This window comes from Helicoverpa zea, chromosome 18 (assembly GCF_022581195.2).
Source record: "Helicoverpa zea isolate HzStark_Cry1AcR chromosome 18, ilHelZeax1.1, whole genome shotgun sequence".
Lineage (NCBI taxonomy): Eukaryota > Metazoa > Arthropoda > Insecta > Lepidoptera > Noctuidae > Helicoverpa > Helicoverpa zea.
The window spans coordinates 11,915,457-11,936,362 of NC_061469.1; positions in this window are offsets into that span (position 1 = coordinate 11,915,457).

Genomic DNA, 20,906 nt, shown 5'->3' on the forward strand with positions numbered 1-20,906 from the left:
GCTGATGTAAGAGGGTTAATGGTTTTGATGTGTTATTGGTTACTGAGGGTTGAGTAATCAAATTATGGGAGTCTGCTTATGAAACAAATAAGTAAAGCAAATAAGGAGTAGGTTGTGGCTAAAGAGAAATCTGTCGAAGATTCAAGAAATCGATTGAAGCCTGGCAACGCTTGGTAGGGCTGATTTTTCGACGGGTGTCCTATCTATGTCTAACTGCGAATTTTCTAGTACTCAGCTGCATATTATGGTTGGACTGGAAGCAGACCTCATCATAGTTTGGAAAAGGCTCGGCACGTGACGACTTTAATTACAAAATAATATCAAAATCTAATATTTCTTAAATCACGTAAACAGATAAGAATCACGTACGGGCCTCTCAAACATTGTATCGCACATAATAATGTCAAAACGATAGCAAACATCACGCCGACACTCAAGGGGATGAGTGAGATGACGCGTCCCGATACACGCACGTATCTTCAAGCTTCGGTGGACGTTTGACAGGTAGGCAGGGGGAATACACAGCCTTTACAATCTCGCCCTAATAATTGACGAGCTAATGCCAAAGGAATTTCAATCCTATCGTCAGATATCTAAGGTTGAGTCTGACTTTTGGATTTTGCCAGCTTCAAGTGTATCGGAATTCGCCGGTTGAAAGGAGTTCTTGCGTTTGAAGTTTCGGTTTTGTTTACTAATGTGCTTTTGTGCGGACGATCATTGTGTTGTGTTCAACATGTTTTTCATAAAATAACAGTTATTTCCGAACAGGTAACGAAAATTATGAGGTATTCTCTGACTAACGCCTTCAAACAACGCTATGTTTACCAGTTTGATCATAAAATAGAGTCTGATTGAGTACTTTTACATATCTGCTGCAATTAATTGATGTTCCTAATGATGTGTTTAAAATGAAAATTACTTCATTAGAAGCAGGATAAGATGTCCTACAACAATAATGTCAGTAACCTGAAAAGGTTAATTACATGATCCTCGTTCCAGAAATACCATAGTGTTTCTGTCTCATTACGCCAAATGTCAGCCGGTTGACATTCTGCCACACTTATAGTATAATGGACGTCACAGTATTAATAATATGAGCGTACAACGGAACGGAGCCCGGGCCGTCTACAATGGCTGCGAATGTACCAACAACTAATGAAATAAAACGCTATATAGCTGAGCGTATAAATTTGTTTCTTGTATATTTTTAGACCTAGGTCTCCAGAGGAATACAATTCACTATTAGATATTGGATTAGCCTTGTTACTAGTTCAATCCACTCCTGTGTTATACAATCACTCTCGATATTCATCTAGTTGGTACAATCTAAAGTATTTCTAATTCCCAGATCGGCCTGAAAATAAATGTGTACCTGGGGTCCTTTTCCAAATAATTTCGCTAACAGCTTTCGCCCAAAGAACTGAAGGCAAATAATTCAGGACTGTGGATACTGACGGGAAAGTTTCCAATATTTTTGAACTCCGCCATCTGCACGATGAACGATTTAATTTAGTTAAGTGAGGCACAAGATAGCTTATAAATTATGCAGAAGTTTGCAATATAATCGTTGGCCAATGACTTTCTGGCTGATTGGAAGCGAGGATAATCTAATTAAGAGCTGAATATTTTTTACAAAGTTTTGCGAAAGGTTAAGAGGTTTCGGTACAGATAAAGTTGTAATCTAGGGATGTAGAACAGAGTTTTGGCATGTTTTCTAATTGGGAAAATGGTGGAAATAAGTTCCATTTGTATTTAAGCTAGAGGGTGTTCTAGATACTTTCACAATCGCATTGAAGCTAAGACTGCACTAGGTACTTTATACAGTGATGTTATATTAGTCAACTGTCAATGCGACAAGTAAAAATGGTGATCTTACATGGCGGTGATGACCGTTGTCCTAATCACCCTGGCTGGTATGACAGGCATGAAAATGTACTTATTTTTGTATTTACTAAAACAAAAATACTAACAAACCTCTATAACCATAGTCAAAACTTTGCTTTTAGCAAAACTAACGTAGCATATACTGTTGATTCAAAAAGCTTTTGAAACTCAGATAACATGCAACAGCAACCAAGTAACGCTGGTGTAATGCCGTAACATTAACTAGGAACCAACAATAGTGCCACACTAACACCACAAAAGATTTTCGTGTTCATCCGAGAACGATACACATAAAAACATTCTGACGGAGGTAGCCATAATCTTGTTTGTAATAACAATTTCAGTTTTCTATCTCACAAACTTTTTGAATTCGTTTCGAACGTTCTTCATTTGTTCTTCAATGGGTTTTGTGAAGTAATGGCTTTACTTTGTCTTCGCTTGTGACTATCAATCGTCTCACTCGGCTGTTTCAAGTTTGAGGTTTCTCTAACATGTTTCGATAACACCTTTTTCGTAAGGTTCACACGAAATAGTGTACAAAATAAAGTGTACGTTAGAACCGCAATCACGGTGCCATCCCTCAACTGTCCTCCTTTATATCTGAGCGCGTTTTAAACGAATGTCACCATAATAAATAGTCTGCTCATCGAATCATCACAAATGCGATGTAAAATGCATGCGACGATGTTCCAGCCTCTACACAACCAACTTTACAATGCGCTTAGATCATTCGATATTAAGTTTTAAATCAAGGTATTAAGGTTTATTGGAGTTGAAGAGATAATGTTTGCGGTACGGTATGATGTCCTGCGAAAAGGGTCTAGACTTTGCGACGCCGTATTTCAGTATTGGCTGATGTATGGTATAAATTTGCGGCCATTTATAGAATAGGTTCTGCTGGCAATGGACGCAGTGATGTCACTACAGTTAGTGAAGTTTTCTTAAAGAAAGTTCTACGGTATATAAAAGGACTGGACTTTCAAAGCTATGCATTTTTCATTTGACATAGAAACGCCGGTGTGTATACTCAGCAAACGAGTTTTTCCTTGCGCTGTATGTCTGTATAATGTATGAATAGCGAATTGATTATGTAGCTTTATTAAAAAAGCAGACTGATTTGCAAAGCATGTATTCAGAACGACACTTGGAGACATTATATGTTTCATATTATTTATCAAAATAGTCGAATGACTCATATTCAGATTTTATAAAGATGTTAAAACCAAATAAAAATAAACTCCACCATAACGTTTCCCATAACAATTTTTCCCGGCCATTAGACCATTGTTTATAGCTTTTAGAACGGGTTGATAAAGTTAACATTTATAGAGCGTGCTCAGGCGCCGCCGAGGCGAGACACGCACTATTGTCTCAATGAGGATCCTGCTGGTTTACTCTTTACTGCCCATACTTGCATCGCTTGCATTCTTGTTTGTCTGTCTTCTAAGATGACACGTCTGAGATAATCAGATATTCAAATACGGGATTCTGTGCAACTCGTTTAATCGCATTTTGTTGTCTGTATATTCAGTTTAAAATTGTTGACATAACTTTGCATTTACCGTAACTAAAGGGTAACTGTCTCGTATTTTATGACACATCTTGTAAAATAATTTGATTAAGTATACTATGAAATCATTATTTGACATCCGATACTTATTTAATTGAAATATTTACTTGACATAGAGATACCGATAGGTACATGAATCTCATACTTGGGCAAAATAGTTGTTAGACGTAAAATCCAATTTACTTAAGAGTTATCCTTCAAAGAGTTTTTGTATTCCTTACAACGGACACTTCCTCGGTTGAAATTAGTTTGAAACTACAACGAAGTCACGTAAAATATTACTGAAATAAAAGGAGAATGTAATTCTGTGTGGAGAGTACGTCAAAGTCAAAGTCAATTACGAGATCGAACGCCTACTTAGCGGCTAAGTTTTGATGGAATTTGAATCAAGGTTGGGGTCACATAGACCGAATATTTAGCCCTCAATATTCGGAAAACGTGCGCCTATTTAGGGTTGGAAAAGCCTGAATTTAGGATATCCCGTCTTTTGTTCAGAATAACTAAGCGTACGAATTTTCACAAGCTTTTGTGGGTTTTGTGGGGTGAATATTTTTTATAAGGATTTAAATAGGTATTTGGGTGTTGTTTCTTATCCTTTTATGTTGTAATACAATGAAAATATGATTGTTATTTTTCATGAATTTTTACTTTGAACGGGTGAAATATTACTCTTTAAACTCATTGAGACAAACTGATGATAGTTTTAACCATGTAATCTGAATAATGTTTAACCCACACTTATGTTACTGAACTCCTGAGCTGACGTCGAGTGAACCAGTTTGCGCGATAACTAATGGGTTAACAGCCGTCACTAGTTAGCTACAATTTGTAATCTTTAAGCCCATACATTACGGGATGTGCAGGATAACAAGTTATACCGATATCATCAATTACTGTTGTTTACTGAACAATGGTAATGGTTTACGCCAAATTAGGGCAAAGGCAACTAGTTAAAGTCAAACAAAACACAGTGGTTTCTTGTATTTTCTATAACTTTCTGCATCTGGCTTTATACATTTTTATCCAATATTCAAAACTAGGTTTCAATTCAAACGAGTTAAAAGTTATCCACCACTGATTTCCTAGAAACTAAATCACCAATATTGATCTGCGCCTTTAACATTGCTTATGTCCAGTAATAACTGACGCAACTTCTAATTACTAACTCAAAGAATCACAACTAGCACACCAAGACAACAGCAACAGTTTAATTTATTAAATTCCATTTCTATGGTGTGTCAGGCCACGCCTGTACCCAGTGGTCTTCGACAAAGTTCGCTCAAATACTCATTAATGCCACTCGGAGCGAACTCTAGCTTAATATAAACAGTTTGATTGACGTAGCGAGACCGCACTCGCTGCATGTTATTAGCAAACCTCTTTCAAAGTTATAGGCGCCTGGTAGTTGTAACAACTTTTAGGGGTTTTCGGTGCGTACTCGTGTTTGTTCAAGAATGCATGTTTATGGGTTAAAGTTGTTTATTTTTGGGGTAAGATTCGTAAGTTCTAAATTAGTTAGTACGGGAAGTTTGTCGTGGCATTTTGATTGATAGCTGTCACTCATACCTATTCGTGTTTATTATTTGTCTATACAAGATTATTGTAAAAATACTACTGAAAACATTAAATTTATTTCTCTGCATCAAAAACCAATGACTTCGGAACTAATTCCTCCCTAACGAGATTCCAATACCTCACCTAAAAAATAAATCGTTAGACGATATTAGAGTCGGAATTCTATTAACCCTCCACTCGTCTAATGGGGAACGTCGGACGTAAATTGGAATACTTGTTTTAATCAAAGTAATAAATATTTAAATCTTCACTAACGTACGTCCCTGCTTTGTTCGCGTGAGAGCGGCTAAAATTTTATAGCCTATTATTCTCAGAATCTGAAAGGATATGACTGGGAAAATTGCCCTGAAAACCATCTAGCTTTTGAGTTATGCATCTGAATAATAATAGGTCTTGTAATGAGGATTTTATCCTTAGCTTCTAGTGCCTTATGCGCCATGCATTTTGCGAGGATATTTATCAAACGTAATGCCTCTTCTACCGCGTTTTATTCAGTTCTTTGGAACTATTTTTAGCATGCACATTGAAAAGCTTCTTAATGAAATATTAGAGAATGTTATTTATGCCGAGTTTGTCGACAATAGAAGTCACAGAGTTAGGTAGACAATACTTACTTGTTGTTTACCCCCAAAATAACGTCACCTACTTACAAGTTATGATTCCTGGTCATAAGGAAATTAACTGTCACCTCTTGACTGACGTGTCCCCCCCCCCCAGTGCTCATCTTCTCGCCATTTCTCTCACGGGCTGAGCTGGAATAAAGGCCGTTAGATAAATTATTTAACTTCAGTAAGGGTGCTTTTGAGTTCACTTATCTTTACACTTTGGGGTGCGAGACAATTAATTTTAAAGTCATATTTTTGGGCTACGTCTTATGAAATTGGTTGTAAGTATAGAAGTATAGAATTATTTGAAAATGATTCAATTATAAATTATTTAATGAAATATTAACTTGTATGATAAATATTTTGCTCAATAATTAATTGCTAAAGCTTCTTAAAGACACGACAACGATCGGCTGTCAAAAGTACAAACAAATTAATATATTGTCATGTCATAACCTAAGACAATAAAACCCACACAATACGTCCAATTACACATCGACAGAACAGAGCCACGCAAGGCTTACAACAAGAATTTCCAATTAAATTGTGCGAAGTCATCAATTTTATTGGCAGTAGGGAAAAACGTGCGGCTTGCGAATGAACAAGCTAAATTGGTTTGATTAAATTCACCCGTGACACGTTCGGCGTAACGAGACCGCACCTATGGCTTAACGAGAAGGGTTAAGTGTTAGGTTTTTGAGACTATATAAATGTGTGTCAAATTAATATAAGCACTGCGCTTGATTGGTCGCAGTGCTTAGAATGGTTATTAGTGAGTTTACATCTTTGGGGTGGTCGTAAGAACTTGCTGAAGGTAACATTAATATTATTTTAACAGCTTTCTTGATTAAATGGGTTTCACCCTAGCCTCAATTATGTTAATCTTAGCTTGTTACAGATATGGGATTTCCAACATGGCACCCAGTCGTAAAAAGTCCCTAAAAATCCTAAAGGCTTCCTTAATTGGTACAAGACCATTACAAATTAACTTTTAAACACAATTTTAATTGAAGCCACAAATCAACCGGCACTCAGGTAGCAAATCCACGGGTAGCAAAGGGTTGAAAAAAAATAATCTCGTCGTATAAATCAGGGGGTGACGGTAGAAAAGTGGGCCACGAGTACATCGCATAAATCGAGCTATTCCACCATTTTCAAAAGTTTTATTCTAAACTTAGGCCCTTCGTCAAAGTCACTCTGTGCGGTAAATAAAAAAATAAAAAGTTTTTCCCTAAGAAAACGATTTTCAAGACTATTTTCCTGCGGTGTGGTAGTGACGGTAGGTTTTGATGTGTTCAAATTGAACACGTCTGATTGTGGATTTCTAACTTGATTATGAATTGTAATAATATAAATATTTTTGTACATTACGCTTTTTATTTAGGCAAGTTTTTAATAACATTATACTGGTCTGCTTTTTTCAGTACCTATTTTGTCAAAATATTGAATTTTACAAAAAAAAAAACTGATAGAAAATTTATTTTTCACTATTTCGAATAAAAAGTAAAACCGCAAAGAAAACTTACTATAAAGTTAGTTATTTGGTCGCAAAACAAGTCACAGTAATTTCCTCATCGGAACGTTAAACTGATTCATGTCGAACAATTTCCGCGGCACAATTGACGAGATCCGACTTCGTTACGCACAAACACACAGATTTATTTATTGTACAAAATAAACTTTTCACAACGCTTTAAAAGTTTTTTGTGTTTCTGTGTCGATTTAAAAGAACCGATTTAATTGACACACAATTATTTATTTTTGGTAAGGGTCGGTGACTTTAATTACCTAATAGATCTTTTTAAAATTTATTACTAATTCTGTCTTCTAGCATTTATTATACCAAGACAAACTATTTGTTCCGCTAATAAAAAGTGGCACTGCACAGCTATTATTGTCCCAAAACAAATGACGGTTGTCAGTCTTCTCTTTCTCAGTAACACGTAAAAAGAAGAAAAGCTACATCTCCTATTCGCTGTATTACTACGCACGATAACTAATACGAAACGCCCGTGCCACGGCAGACGGGCGTTTCCCATATATATCCCACTTACCCATGCTACCAATCAATGATCTCCCCTGAGGGTTGAGAGACACGAGATATGGGCAGGGGATGGTCAGCGATCCACCTGGATGGTAATTACGTTATATTGCCATCTTAGTAAGAGGTGACAGCTGATGAGCTGAATGCCACAAATAGATCAAACGTTCGTCTGAGAAATTGTGAATATACAAACAATGCGGAAATCCATTAATCTACAAAACATTACTAAACCAATAAATAAAATACAATAAACCATTTCCTTAGGAAAACTGCAAGCGAAACCACAGCCAAAACAAAACAGTCTCGCCCCCACATTGCCGCAAAGTTCTTTGCCCTTTTGTTTTTAATCTAGAAACATCTATTTTTACCCAGGTCTTAGATCTAGGGTACATAAATTAATTCTGCTGACTATCCCGGGGGAGGGGTGTCTATTAACCCTTTGACCTGACCGCTCGCGACGTGGATCGACTTTGAGTGGAAACTTTAATTGCCAAGCGGTTTTTAGTTTTTTTCTTCCTTTGTGTTTTAACTAAGATAATTTTCACGCTTTTCCCGGATGGGAAAGTTACTCTGAGAAAATTTTATAATGTGTTTTTTAAGTTGGTAATTGTGGTTATATAATAAATTAAAGGACTTACTTTCATATATTTTTATACGATTAGTAACTTTAGCCTAAATTCACACTACCAACCAAAAATGACGTTACTTCTACATCGACGAAATATATATCTACGCATAAACGCCTTCTACCCAAACCAACAGACACTAACTATTCCGGAAGCATTTAAGCAATCAATATTCAGAGTCCACAATATCTCGAGCGGAGGGGCCGAGCCAATGAAACTTGTTTCAAGTTGCGTGCCATACATAAAACTCAGGCATTCTTAGCCTGATGCCGCGAGTTTAAGGATAACTTATTGCAGTTGTTAAGTTAGGCTGGGTGTACACGACCACACCACGCAATATTGTTCCTTGTAGAATGACTGAAGCTATGAACATCAATCTTTGACGACCTCTATGGCGCAATGGTCACCAAGCCGGACTGCCGAATCTGAGGTCCCGGGTTCGATTCCCGGTTCGGTCGACATTTGTGTGATGAGCATGCTTGTTGGCCGTGGTCTGGGTGTTACAATATGTATTTATAAATATGTATATGTGTAGCTATATGTAGTTTATCAGTTGTGTTAGCACCCATAACACAAGTTAATTAATAACTTACCATGGGGCTAACCAACCGTGTGTGAAAAGGTGTCCCGACATTATTTATTTATTTATCTTGCAATTTTGTGCATGTTTTAAGTATATGACGATGTGGGACGCCGCACTGATTCAATTTTGATCTAGTGTGGAGCCGACTTTTTAGAATTAATTTTTATAAAGCATTAAATTGACCTTCTACTGGAGCAACTAGAATGACATAATGTGAACAAAATTGTTAGTAAATATAATATTTTGAATACGCACATACGCATAAGAAATTAAAGTATTAACAAAAACAACATTCGTAAGTAAAGCGTGTCATAAATTGCGGACCACAGTAACAATTAACTGAAACCTGACATACCTTTTATTATTTACATACCTTGAGTTTCCCAGCTATGTTAGGGTCGACCTCTGATCTAGCCAGCTGTGGCAGGATGGAATTATCATACACCTGGTGACTGCCACCTGTTCTCTACCGACACATTTAGTCTATATTAAAGGTCTTTATGAACCAACTCGCTAAATTACAGGCTACACGGACTACCTGAAATAAGTTATCTAGCATAGTTTTTACAAAGGTTAATGAGTACAGCTCTGCCGGAAAGTTAATTAGCAAAATGTACTGAAGTCTCTTCCCATAAATCAAACAAATGTAGGCAATATTCTAGTACCTAAGCAGTTTCTAAGTGATTTTCCTTTTAATATTAAATAATTTGCTTTGATATTTGTAAAACTTCCCGAAGATTATCGAAGAGTCGAGAAAGAATTTATAAAACCTTCTATTTTGTGGTGTAAACAATCTGCTGATAGAATTTCTTATGAAAGCTATTTTCAGAGCCTTTCACTAAGGCTAAGTAATTTTTTGGACCTTCGTGAATTTTGACCGCAATATTGTTTTGGTAATTTATCATTTTTATTTTCTCTCGCTTATTATGTTTTGGGAAATAATATAATTAGTTTTTTCCATCAGCTATATTAATTATCCCGATATGTCCACGAAAACTTTTCTAGGCTGAAGATATTTCATAAAAACTTTGACTTGTCTTGTGGGTTTACTGAGGAATATTTTGGCATCATATTAAAGCCTAATAAACTCTTAATTAATCGTATACCCACCAGGCTGCGTGGCTGCGCTCGCTTTTCCCACAGCCATAAAACAATATTATTGCAGTAATCATACATGTCCCATTTTAGTTGAGATTGCGATCGCAGATGGCGCCACGTGCGACCGCTCCCAGCCGCTCGCTTCAAATTATAATTAAACGTGTCTCCTTAGTGTTTTCCTGTTCCGAGGCTAATTTAAATTTAATGTTTGTCTGTTGGTAGCTACTCTTGATTGTTACGTTTGTGCCCAACTGTTAGGTTGAGGTGTAATTTATTAAAAGTAGGTTAGACGATCACAGGTTTAAAAAAATAATAACCTTTTACTTACTTTCCATTTTAATGATAGTCGTTTTATATTTCGATAATGATAGCCTTATATCAGTAATTGTACTACTCGAAAGTATTCCTGCAATAGGTGTGTTTAGTACGGAATTCAAATAAAGAGAATTCGGCGTTGCCTTGGCAAGACTATGGTATTTAGTATATAAGTACATGGCAAGCAATTAAAAAAACACTATCGTAACTTTTGATACTATGTGATGTGTAATATTACGGCGTCAATATCTCACAAGTAGGTTACCTAAAACAGATTCGAATTTCAAACATTCATCACTATCAATAAACTAGATGAACAAATCAAACCTTCGACCTTTACACGTGAACTTAGTTATAACCCCCGGCTGCCACACGGCGGTAGTTACATCGACGCGTTATGACACGGGGCGGGCGAGGGTTAACCTGCATTATTTATATGACATCGGACGCGTCGTGTGTCGTCGCCCATTGATTGACAATGTTCTACTGAGAGGTACGAGTGTACTGTGACGTAATTGTACGCGTAGGTGTTATGGGGTTAAAAATGAGGTTTGTAATTAAAAAAGTTTAAGTATTTTGTGGCATTTCTTGATGTTGAAATACAAGACGGAAGTTAAATGGAGGTCATGACGTGGCGCTTAGCATGTCTGGAGTATACTGATGATGATAATGAGTTACTATTATTCCTTATCAGAGACATGGGCTTGCAGAAGGCTTTTCCACGTGGTCACACCACATGTAATGCTTCTAAGAAGTCTTTAATTTTTCAGATACGAACGTAACTACAGAGTGATTGTCTCTTAAAATCAGAGAAAGGTGTAATGTAAGTGAAAATAGCAGACTACGTAATAAAAATAAACGATAACGTTTGACACCATTCAAACCGACAGTGTATTGCCATTAATTGTAGACGTATTCCCACATACTCCCACATAGTGACAGGCTTTGTCCTTCAGCTGGGGGTACAAAGCTGCAAGGGCTTGTACTGTGAATTATTTATCGCGCCCTCGCTGTACGCTTGTCGCACGATTGATTGACATCGCTCTATTGAGAGCGAACTCCTACTTCGTGTTAATTCATAGTGCTGTACAGAACTAAATGAAACATAGAACACTGTTCTTACTGAAATGTCTGGATGTGAGAAATTTTGTAAAAGTTCGCCAGAATATTACCAATCATCAGCATTAGAAATGTGTGGGCGATGTTTTTTTTTTTGTTTCATTCCAACATTTTACTTGGATCATTGCCTGTGCTATATCTCCCTTGCAAGGATGTCCATCAAACCTAGCACGTCATTTATTTTCACAGTAGAACTTGGACCCAATGAGGCAGTTCATCCGAAACTTTTTGATTTATCCAACCCAGTAGGTATCGGCACCCTAAGAGAGGTGCAACTGCATCAAATAACTCGGAACGGTAAACTTTGATAATAAAACCAAAGTTGTGACGTCTTGATGTCTGCTCAGTTATCAGGAAGTTACAGATAGCCGGCGCTGAGGGCGCGAAGGAAACTCGCCAAAATAATGCTTGAAGAAATCGCGTTTGTATGATTGTATGCTTTATCGCTAGAAGATAAAATGGCTACATTTTGTCTCATTTTATGCTTATCCAAGCATTGTAGTCAAACATCTCAGTTAAAACGGTATTTTTTTCTCATCCTCCGAGCCTTTTTCCCAACTATGTTGGGGTCGGCTTCCAGTCTAACCGGATTCAGATAAGTACCAGTGCTTTACAAGAAGCGACTGCCTATCTGACCTCCTCAACCCAGTTACCCGGGCAACCCGATACCCCTTGGTTAGACTGGTGTCAGACTTACTGGCTTCTGACTACCCGTAACGACTGCCAAGTATGTTCAATGACAGCCGGGACCTACAGTTTAACGTGCCATCCGAAACACAGTCATTGGTGTCTAAGATATACTTAGAAAGTACATACAAACTTAGAAAAGTTGCATTGGTACTTGCCTGACCTGGAATCGAACCCGCGCCCTCATACTCGAGAGGTAGGTTCTTTGCCCACTAGGCCACCACGACTTTTTTTTCTGACATTATTTATTTCTATCCCCCTTTCCAAGCCAAAATATGGACCAAACATCTCGTAAGAACCACCATAACAAACTAGTACTCTGTATACAATATAAATAAGTCGTAAACTGATCCAGCATCGCCTGTCATATAATATTCGTATTGACGAGGCGGGCGGTCCCTGACGCGGCATCGAACTCCCGTCCCTCGAGACGGTGGATTGAAACACGACTACTTGACACACTTTACTGCAGATTGTGAACAGATTGGAAACTTGCTAAGCTTGGGGATACAGCTTATTGGGTTCCAAGGTGAAACATGTTTTGATGAACTGTCAAAACGATTTTACAGACTTACCTATGCTGTCATCCAAGGTAGGTGAAACCGACAGTCTTAAGATGTTACCGCTAATGCTGATTTTCTGAAGACGGGGTGAATAATATCCTCCAGATAAAAATGGTTTCACATAATGTTATCAAAGGTTTCTTGAATAAGGACGTCATTATTTTTTCTCCCGCCCATATTTCACAATCCCGTTTACCTTCTCCTGACAAATGATATTCGGAACCTACTTTTAATATTAGATATTCTGTTTTTTGTGAGACCTTGATATTTTGGCGCGAGTCTGAAAGAAATATTTATGTAGGCTGTATAGTTTGATAAATTGTACTACTATAACTAGAAATGAATTTATGTACACTACAGTGTCAGGTAATGAAATATGTGTTTTATGTAACAGAATACAGATGTACTGTCTGTATTATGAAAAAAAATGGTATGCCAATTTTATGTGTGAATATGAATAAATAACGTGTCATGGGAATATACAGTGAGTATGGAGATAGAAATTGGAGTAGCATACGCTATTTTAGTAATGATGATGATGAGAAGTCCTATAAAACGAAAGCAAATCCAAAAACTTGGGAAACTACTGATCACTTAGCCAGCACTTGTATTCAAACTTAAATCTTTAGTAATCATTTACAACTATTAGATCAGCGAGGCCAGTGAAAAACGATAAATGTAAATTACACAGTACATAAGAAAAAAGTAAATTATTTTCAATAGCATTAGATACCGTAGACTGGGAATAACACAAGAAACCCACAGCCATCGCCACCACATCTTTAATTTAAAGTCTCACCAGACAATCTCGGCGGGCGACATCAACTGGCACACGAGCGAAGTCGCGGCGCAACGCTACCAAGAAGCGGTTTTATTTATGAGCGTCTGCGCCACTGAATTGACTCCAAACTGAAACCTTTTTATACCGAACACTTTCATTATAGGAATTGTTGGGGAGGACTGGATATTCGAATGGATATGGATTAAGAATTATGTCCTGTTAAACTGAACTAGGAGAGCTCATATCGTTTTAGTTAGTCTAGCCGTCTCAATTAGGTTACTATTGCTTTTAGATTAGGATATTATTTTAAAGTGGCAATTAAAAGTTTAAACTGAGAACTTACAGCATAAGAAAAGAAGTATAAATTCTCACATCCACAACACTTCCGTGACTCTCTCCAAAATCGATTCGTGAAAATTTGTCCCCCTTTTGTGAAGTGATAGCGAATATTTTCATCATAACGAAGTATGAAGGTTTGGGGCTCGTTGCAAACTTGGAAGGAGTTTGCCAAGTAAAAAATGTTTGGAAGGTATTCTAAGTTTTCTGATTTGAGCGCTGATTTGAGACGGAACAAAATGTGGAGTGAGCTGCTTGTTTGCGAATTTTTCCTTGACGTGAAGGGTTGAATTTATTGCTTTCAGTTTATTTTACTACAATATTATCCTGTTTTTTTTTCTTCTTTAATATTTCGCAGTACGTTTATTATAACTTACGTAAAATTAATACAATACTATTTCTTTGTTCACAGGTAAGATACATCAACTAAGGAGAAACTTTACAGATAAATGGAATTAATTAATGGAGTAAAAATAAGCGTAAGTACAATAATAAACACCAAAATGTCTAATTTCGCTCAAGATAACACAAACAATGTGAAAGCTCCTAAAAAAAGCTTCAAAGTTATACACAAAATATTTTTATCAACCGTGAGCTATACCCGACATAGTACGCGTACCTTCGAGATCGGTATCAACAAATAAATATGTATCTACAAATTGTTATCACAGACAAACTCGACAGTTACACAGTTAACAACGGTGGGCATCAAAAAAATTGACGCGCGCCCCTCACGACCTGGAAATGTACTCGTACTGAAGTTTTTAAGCATGACAGGTTACACGGGAAAATGCATTGGTAGACTAGTACTTTGTTATTCGTTAACAATCATTGGTCAGGTTTTGAACCATTTTTTTTTTGTTGCTTTTTAGACATTAAAATTCATGTTAGTTCCATAAAAGAATTGCATATTACCTACATATGACCTATACACTACCTAACACTAATAATAATGAGCTTTATTTTCCTTACACACTTTAAAAGACTTACATTTCTAAATATTATTTGTAGTGTTAGTATTTTGTAAGGACCGCTCTGGCGGTGAAAGCCTCCTCCATTTCTTTCCATTTGGCTCTGTCTCTTGCTAGTCTGCTCCAGGTATTTCCCACCGTACCAACTATATCATCACTCCATCTTTTGAATGGCCTTCCTTGTCGTCTTTTCTTGTGAATCGGGTACCAATTGGTGACAGTTTTGGACCATTTGTTATCTTTGGACATGCCCGGCCCATTTCCATTTCTGGGTCATAATGGTTTTTGCTATGTCTTTTACCTTAGTAATTTTCCTGATGTCTTCATTTCTCACTTTATCTCTTAGCTTAAGGCCCAGGAGACTCCTTTCCATGCTGTTTTGGCACACTTTGATATTATGTGTCTGTTTTGTTGACAAGGGCCACGTTTGGGAGCCATAAGTGAGACAGGGTACTAAACATGTTTGCATAGCTTTACTTTTCAGTGTAACTGGTAGATTACTCTTGAAAACCTCCTTCATTGCCCAATACTTGTTCCAGGTTATTTTAATTCTTCGCTCTACTTCTTTATCATTGCATGATTTGAAGGATATTAAATGTCCCAAGTAAATATAGTCTTCAGCATATTCGATTTCTGTTGAGTCCGACTTTATAGTTATGTTTTGCCTATTTGTCATTAATTTAGAACCTAACCTAACCTAACACTAGCAACAATAAACTACTAAATGATACAGGATTGAATAACTTTAGAAATATTGTATAGCAGAAGAAATTTCAAAATAGGTATTTCCTTAGCCAGCTAATCTAAGTGACCTATGAATCTAGGTTATTAATCAGAACGATAGCAGTATCGCCGGTTCCAAAAGACTCCAGCTAAGCACAAAACCAGCCCTACAGCCTCCTGAAACTACTTTAATCCAGCACATAGTAAATGTGTAGTTCCACCACTTGAGCCGTAGTCTGTCGCGCCTCATTATACAGCACTTGGCGAGATCCCGCCGATACATTCGCGTGAATGAGACATCGTCTGTAGTGATGCTGTTATGTGATCACTGTTAGCATTGAGATAATCAATCTTTCGTTCGGTTTCCATTTCTTTTCTGGTGACTAAACACTTACTATTTAATTTCGCATTTTGATTTGGGTTAGGTGAAATAAACTATAGCCAAATGCAAAATAATATTATTAATAGTCATTCTAGCTAAAATAATACACTCCATGAAAACATAAAATTATAATATTGACAATGCAGGACAACCCTCTCAACGAAAATACTGTTGCCACTGCCATCTAGTGGAAGTGTAGGGAACCGTTGAGAAGCGCTCTCTTTAAAACGTTTACAGAGGGCGATGACAACGCATTAGTTCACAGCGCTGCCGCTAGAGGGCCCAAATATTGAGGAAAGATTTTAAATCCATGTGGTACACGCAATAACAATAGACTTTTAAATATTATTTGTAAATGTATTAAGCTATGTTAGGTCAAGTGGTTACATTGATTTTATACATAAAAAGTTTTGCACAAGTTATGGAAGCGCCTTAGCTAATTTACATTTAAACAGGTACAAAATATCTTCTTCTTTAAGTCAATTCCCAAGATACGTTTAGTTTCAAAAGTTAAACTTGAGAATTTCTCAACGAATTTAATTAAAATGATCCCAGTTGTAGCCAAAGAAGTCTACGAAGTTATTTCTCAGTAGATACCAATTGTGGCAACTTCGCCTTGCCTTGCTCGTCCACTTGCGAAGTTAGACATCCGTAATTATTACTTTGTACTTACAACTATCTACTTTTAATGGTGGATTTTCGAGAAGGCTAACTTTGTACAGTTTAGAGCTAAGTTTCAGAGTTCATTTGGAATGTCTAATTGCTTTGCAGTTCATGGCAGTTATCGATAAGACCGACTAACTAATTTTAGTTCAAAGTAGTAGTTGCAGTTAACTATTCTGTAAGGGTTTAGCTCTTAAGTAACTTGTAAAATTCCCGTACTCTGAGACTAGCACATGTAGTATTGATTTTTCGAGTAGATGAAATAATTTTTGGTATAATCGTATTAAACCAAAGAATTTTCGTATAACAGGTGTAGGTACCATTTACTGTTATTAAGGCGAGGAAGTGGTCAACAATAATTCCATAACCGGCACGCGCATCTAAGGCGCCAAAAGGGGTCGGAGCGTCTGAGCGGGGCGAGGATAACAATACGCGCGCTAGCTTATAACTAAAAGTCGTAAGCGACAAAATGGTTTTGTAATTTTAATATTTAGAAATGATAATTTAATAAAAATTCCTACTACCATTTTAAAGAGTATGTATATACTCAACTACTAAAAAAGTTAAGAGGCTTAAATCGGTCCCGTTTGCCCATAATATGTGAATCTCTTTTTAAAAAGAGGTATGTTTGATATATTTTTCTCTGTTATAAAAGTTACCTAATCATGTTTCTACAACTAACAAAATAAGGCTTATATCATGAACTTTCAGGTAACCAAGTTGTATTTTGATCCGTTTTGTATTTACTGAGAAAAATTGACATCCTTGGCGCCAAAAATTCCAATTCGTCCTCTTAATGATAAATGAATGATGCATTTCGATGAGTAGATAATTATGACTTAAATACCTCTACAAAATTTTAATGATTTTATATTATGACTTATCATTTTAGCAAATGTAGCGAATAACGTTTTTGTTGCAGCGCCATCTAGCGGCAGTTTACCGAATGTCTTGCTCACACCCTAGAGGTAGCGCTATATTTTACTCCGCAGCTGGTCATGAAAGTATTGCACACAAGCGCCGCTAGATGGCAGAAGTTAGTATTTTACGCAAACTTCACATAGATGGCATGAGGTGTATCGAATGAACTTAGTAGTTCATAATAATATTACAATATATTATTGTTGTTTTAAGATTTTTTCCAGTTTAAGAATTATAGAACACCTAGGTACTGTTAAAATAAATATTTTAAATATTTTTACAGGATGTACAATGTTATTATCTCTTTGTAAACACACATTGCTTATTTATTTATTTATTTATTTATTTATTTCTCAACCTTACCACTAACATTACAGACAGGTACATCCAATGCGTTAGGGAGGCACTTATTTAAAATACTAACTACTTACAAAAATAAAATAAAAAAACAAACAACAAAACACAAGATATTTACACAAAATAAATTTAAAGTGAAATAGAATATAACAATACAATAAAATAAAACAATAATAACAACAATAACAAAATTATGTTTCAATATTGTTTCTGTTTTTCAACTTGGTACATTGAGAGGATTAAACGCACTTCTATATAAAGTTATGATGAAATTAATAATTGTGGCGGAGGAATAATGTGGAGCTACAAAGGCAAATAGCTGGCAGCTGTCATTTCGCTAAAATAAATTCGTGCTGATTTGAATAAAGTTCCTATTTGTCGTCAACCAGGGTGATTACCCAGAGCCGTTGTTCTTGTTAGGATATACTTTTAGTTCTCGATCGACACTCGTTACTTCTTTTAGGTATGAGTAACATTACACAAGTTGGTTCTTTTTGAGTAGGATGGGATAATTGTTATACATCTGGCGAGGTTTCGCTACAGCTGTGTTTTATTGTAATTAAATTGTTATGCTAACGTAATTAAGTAACTGTTGAGCGTATGATGATTAGATTCCAGATCTGATTCGACCTAATTAGGTATTCCAACAATAATGACTATCACACCGCTAAGCAGCATATATTAAAACTACGTATGCACTTTCAGCAGTGGACTTTCTTTTATCACGCAAAAGTACTGTCTTCGAACTCACGTTAAACTCACTTTTGTAGTGTACCAACAGTAGGGCCCCGACCCGGTAATTCCGCCGCTATTTCTTTCCCGGGATGTCGTCGTTTGGAAATAAGCGATATATTGCAGGAAACACCGTTGTCTCGGTCTCGGTGATGCGAATTTAATGATTGCTCACTGCGGCCCTTCCTGTGTCGCGAAACTATAGCGATTTATGGTTATTCCACCAGGAAAAATGAGGAAATTGGAGTCAAAACATGAAGGAAATGTATTCCAGTTATTTTTATGACTATTGGTCTCGGAATAGCTTTCTGTGTGTAAGCGAAATATGTAAGTAATGTCTCAGTAAGGATATGTATTAATTTTCCTTTACTATCATAAGTTCAAGCTTTCAGTCGCTATCAAATTTTGTAGACGTTCATTTTAAATCCGTCCCCCGACAAAATCACCAAAAACTAGCGACGACAATTTACACAAGAGAATTTGACCAATTAAAATCCTACAATTAAATCTGACTAAAAGACTTTGGTCAGCTAAAGCCGAAATTAGGTCAATTAAGGAATTTACCTCACGATCCGGCCTGGGTACAAAGCTGCTGATTCGGCGTACATCCCCCACTGATTACCATAATCGCCGCCGACTTCACCCGGCCTACTGTTACTTTACGTTTTAATCCTTTTACTCATGCACAGATTATTTTCTTGATCTCGATTGAAACAATTGAGAGTTTTGTTGGAGCAAAACATTTACAATTCTTGTTGGTTTATCTGGTTAAACAGCTTTGTTTACCTTCTTTACGATCAGATATTATTAAAAGTAATATCTACACGAGCTAGCTACTTTTGCACATAACACAATCTTACAATAGTAGGTACCTATTCATGTAAATGTAAAGGTTTCTCATTGAATTGCCGCTATAAACCCCAGTACCCATATTCCGAAACACAAAACAGTCTGTTCGCCCACATCGTGCGCAAAAATCTACATTTACAAGTCTTTTTCTGCACCAAAGTGTAGACACAGTACAGATACAGTTTGGCTGTTGTGTACTAGGCCCAATCCGAGGGCTAGCGAAGAGGCCCAAGTGAATTTCAAAAATTCAACGCCTCGATAGCAGATAGAGGCGGATTAGAGGCATAGGGGTGGGGCTTTTCACATTCTTTCTATATTTTTTGCAGTTAAATTCGGGATTGGAAAATAGATAGTAAAAATATTATGTTTCTAATTTATTTCAGCCTACGTTTTTAATTAACCTACAGAATATAATACCTACATACAAGAATAAAGCAGTTTCAAAAACAATCTCATCTTTGATATAAAGTCACAATAGACAAGCGTGTCTCAGTCAACTTTTACATTAAATAACTTCGTCTCAAACAAATCTTGCTGATGTATACTTTATTTTCTTTCGCCCACTCAACATAAAGACGACATAACATTTTACATATTTACGACAAGCTTGAACAATTCCCATTGAACAGAAATCGTACGAAAATACTTCAATAAACTTTTATTCGGTACTCAAAAAGGTATAACGTAACATTTTATAGGAACCTTTATCGTTTTATTGTTATTGATAATATTATTTTAGCGAAACAATAATAGAGCACTGCTTTTACGTTTACATTATAATTGTCAATGTTTTTATTCTACTCGTGGTTAATTTAACATAATATAAAAGAAAATAATTCGGTACGGCTTTTATTCGATGAAAATTATTTCAATTTTGCCAATGGTTTACCTATGGTGGTTCAGTAGGCTTGTAATTTAAATGATTGGTTTTCAATATTAGAAAGCAGGTTGCACAGCCCTGCACTAAAATGTAAAAGCGTGTACACACGATAGGCTCCGACTGCCTCGATGCTGCCTCCAATATTCAGACACAGGCTTTACAATGCTAACAAAACAAACTTATTCCTGCACCTACAGCCATACAACTTTCACCCTTAAGTTAAACAACATACGGTTCTAATAGTTGTGAGTGAGGTGCGCAGTACAAAATAATTATTATATTTTCAGTCAAGTGCCCTGCAATGTGCAAGTTTACGTATCTAGACTTGTGGCGTACGTCGGTTTGTTTGCACAAAGTTTTCAACGAGATTCGCATTTTTTGAGTGATACTTGCCATCATTATTTATGATCTCTTTTCATTTTAAATTAATTAACATAGTTTGTAAATTATGAGTTGCTAAATGTATAATGAGGTTGTGTAAACTGCATGTACGTACAAATACTTCTTTCATATTACTACAAAGAACTTGACAGTTTGTCGCGTAGAGATGGGATTTAATCTTTTCCTCGACAAGCACACATTGTCCCTATTCCCCGACTGAAACGATATGCATCTCATTTCTAGTTTCGTTTATATGACGGA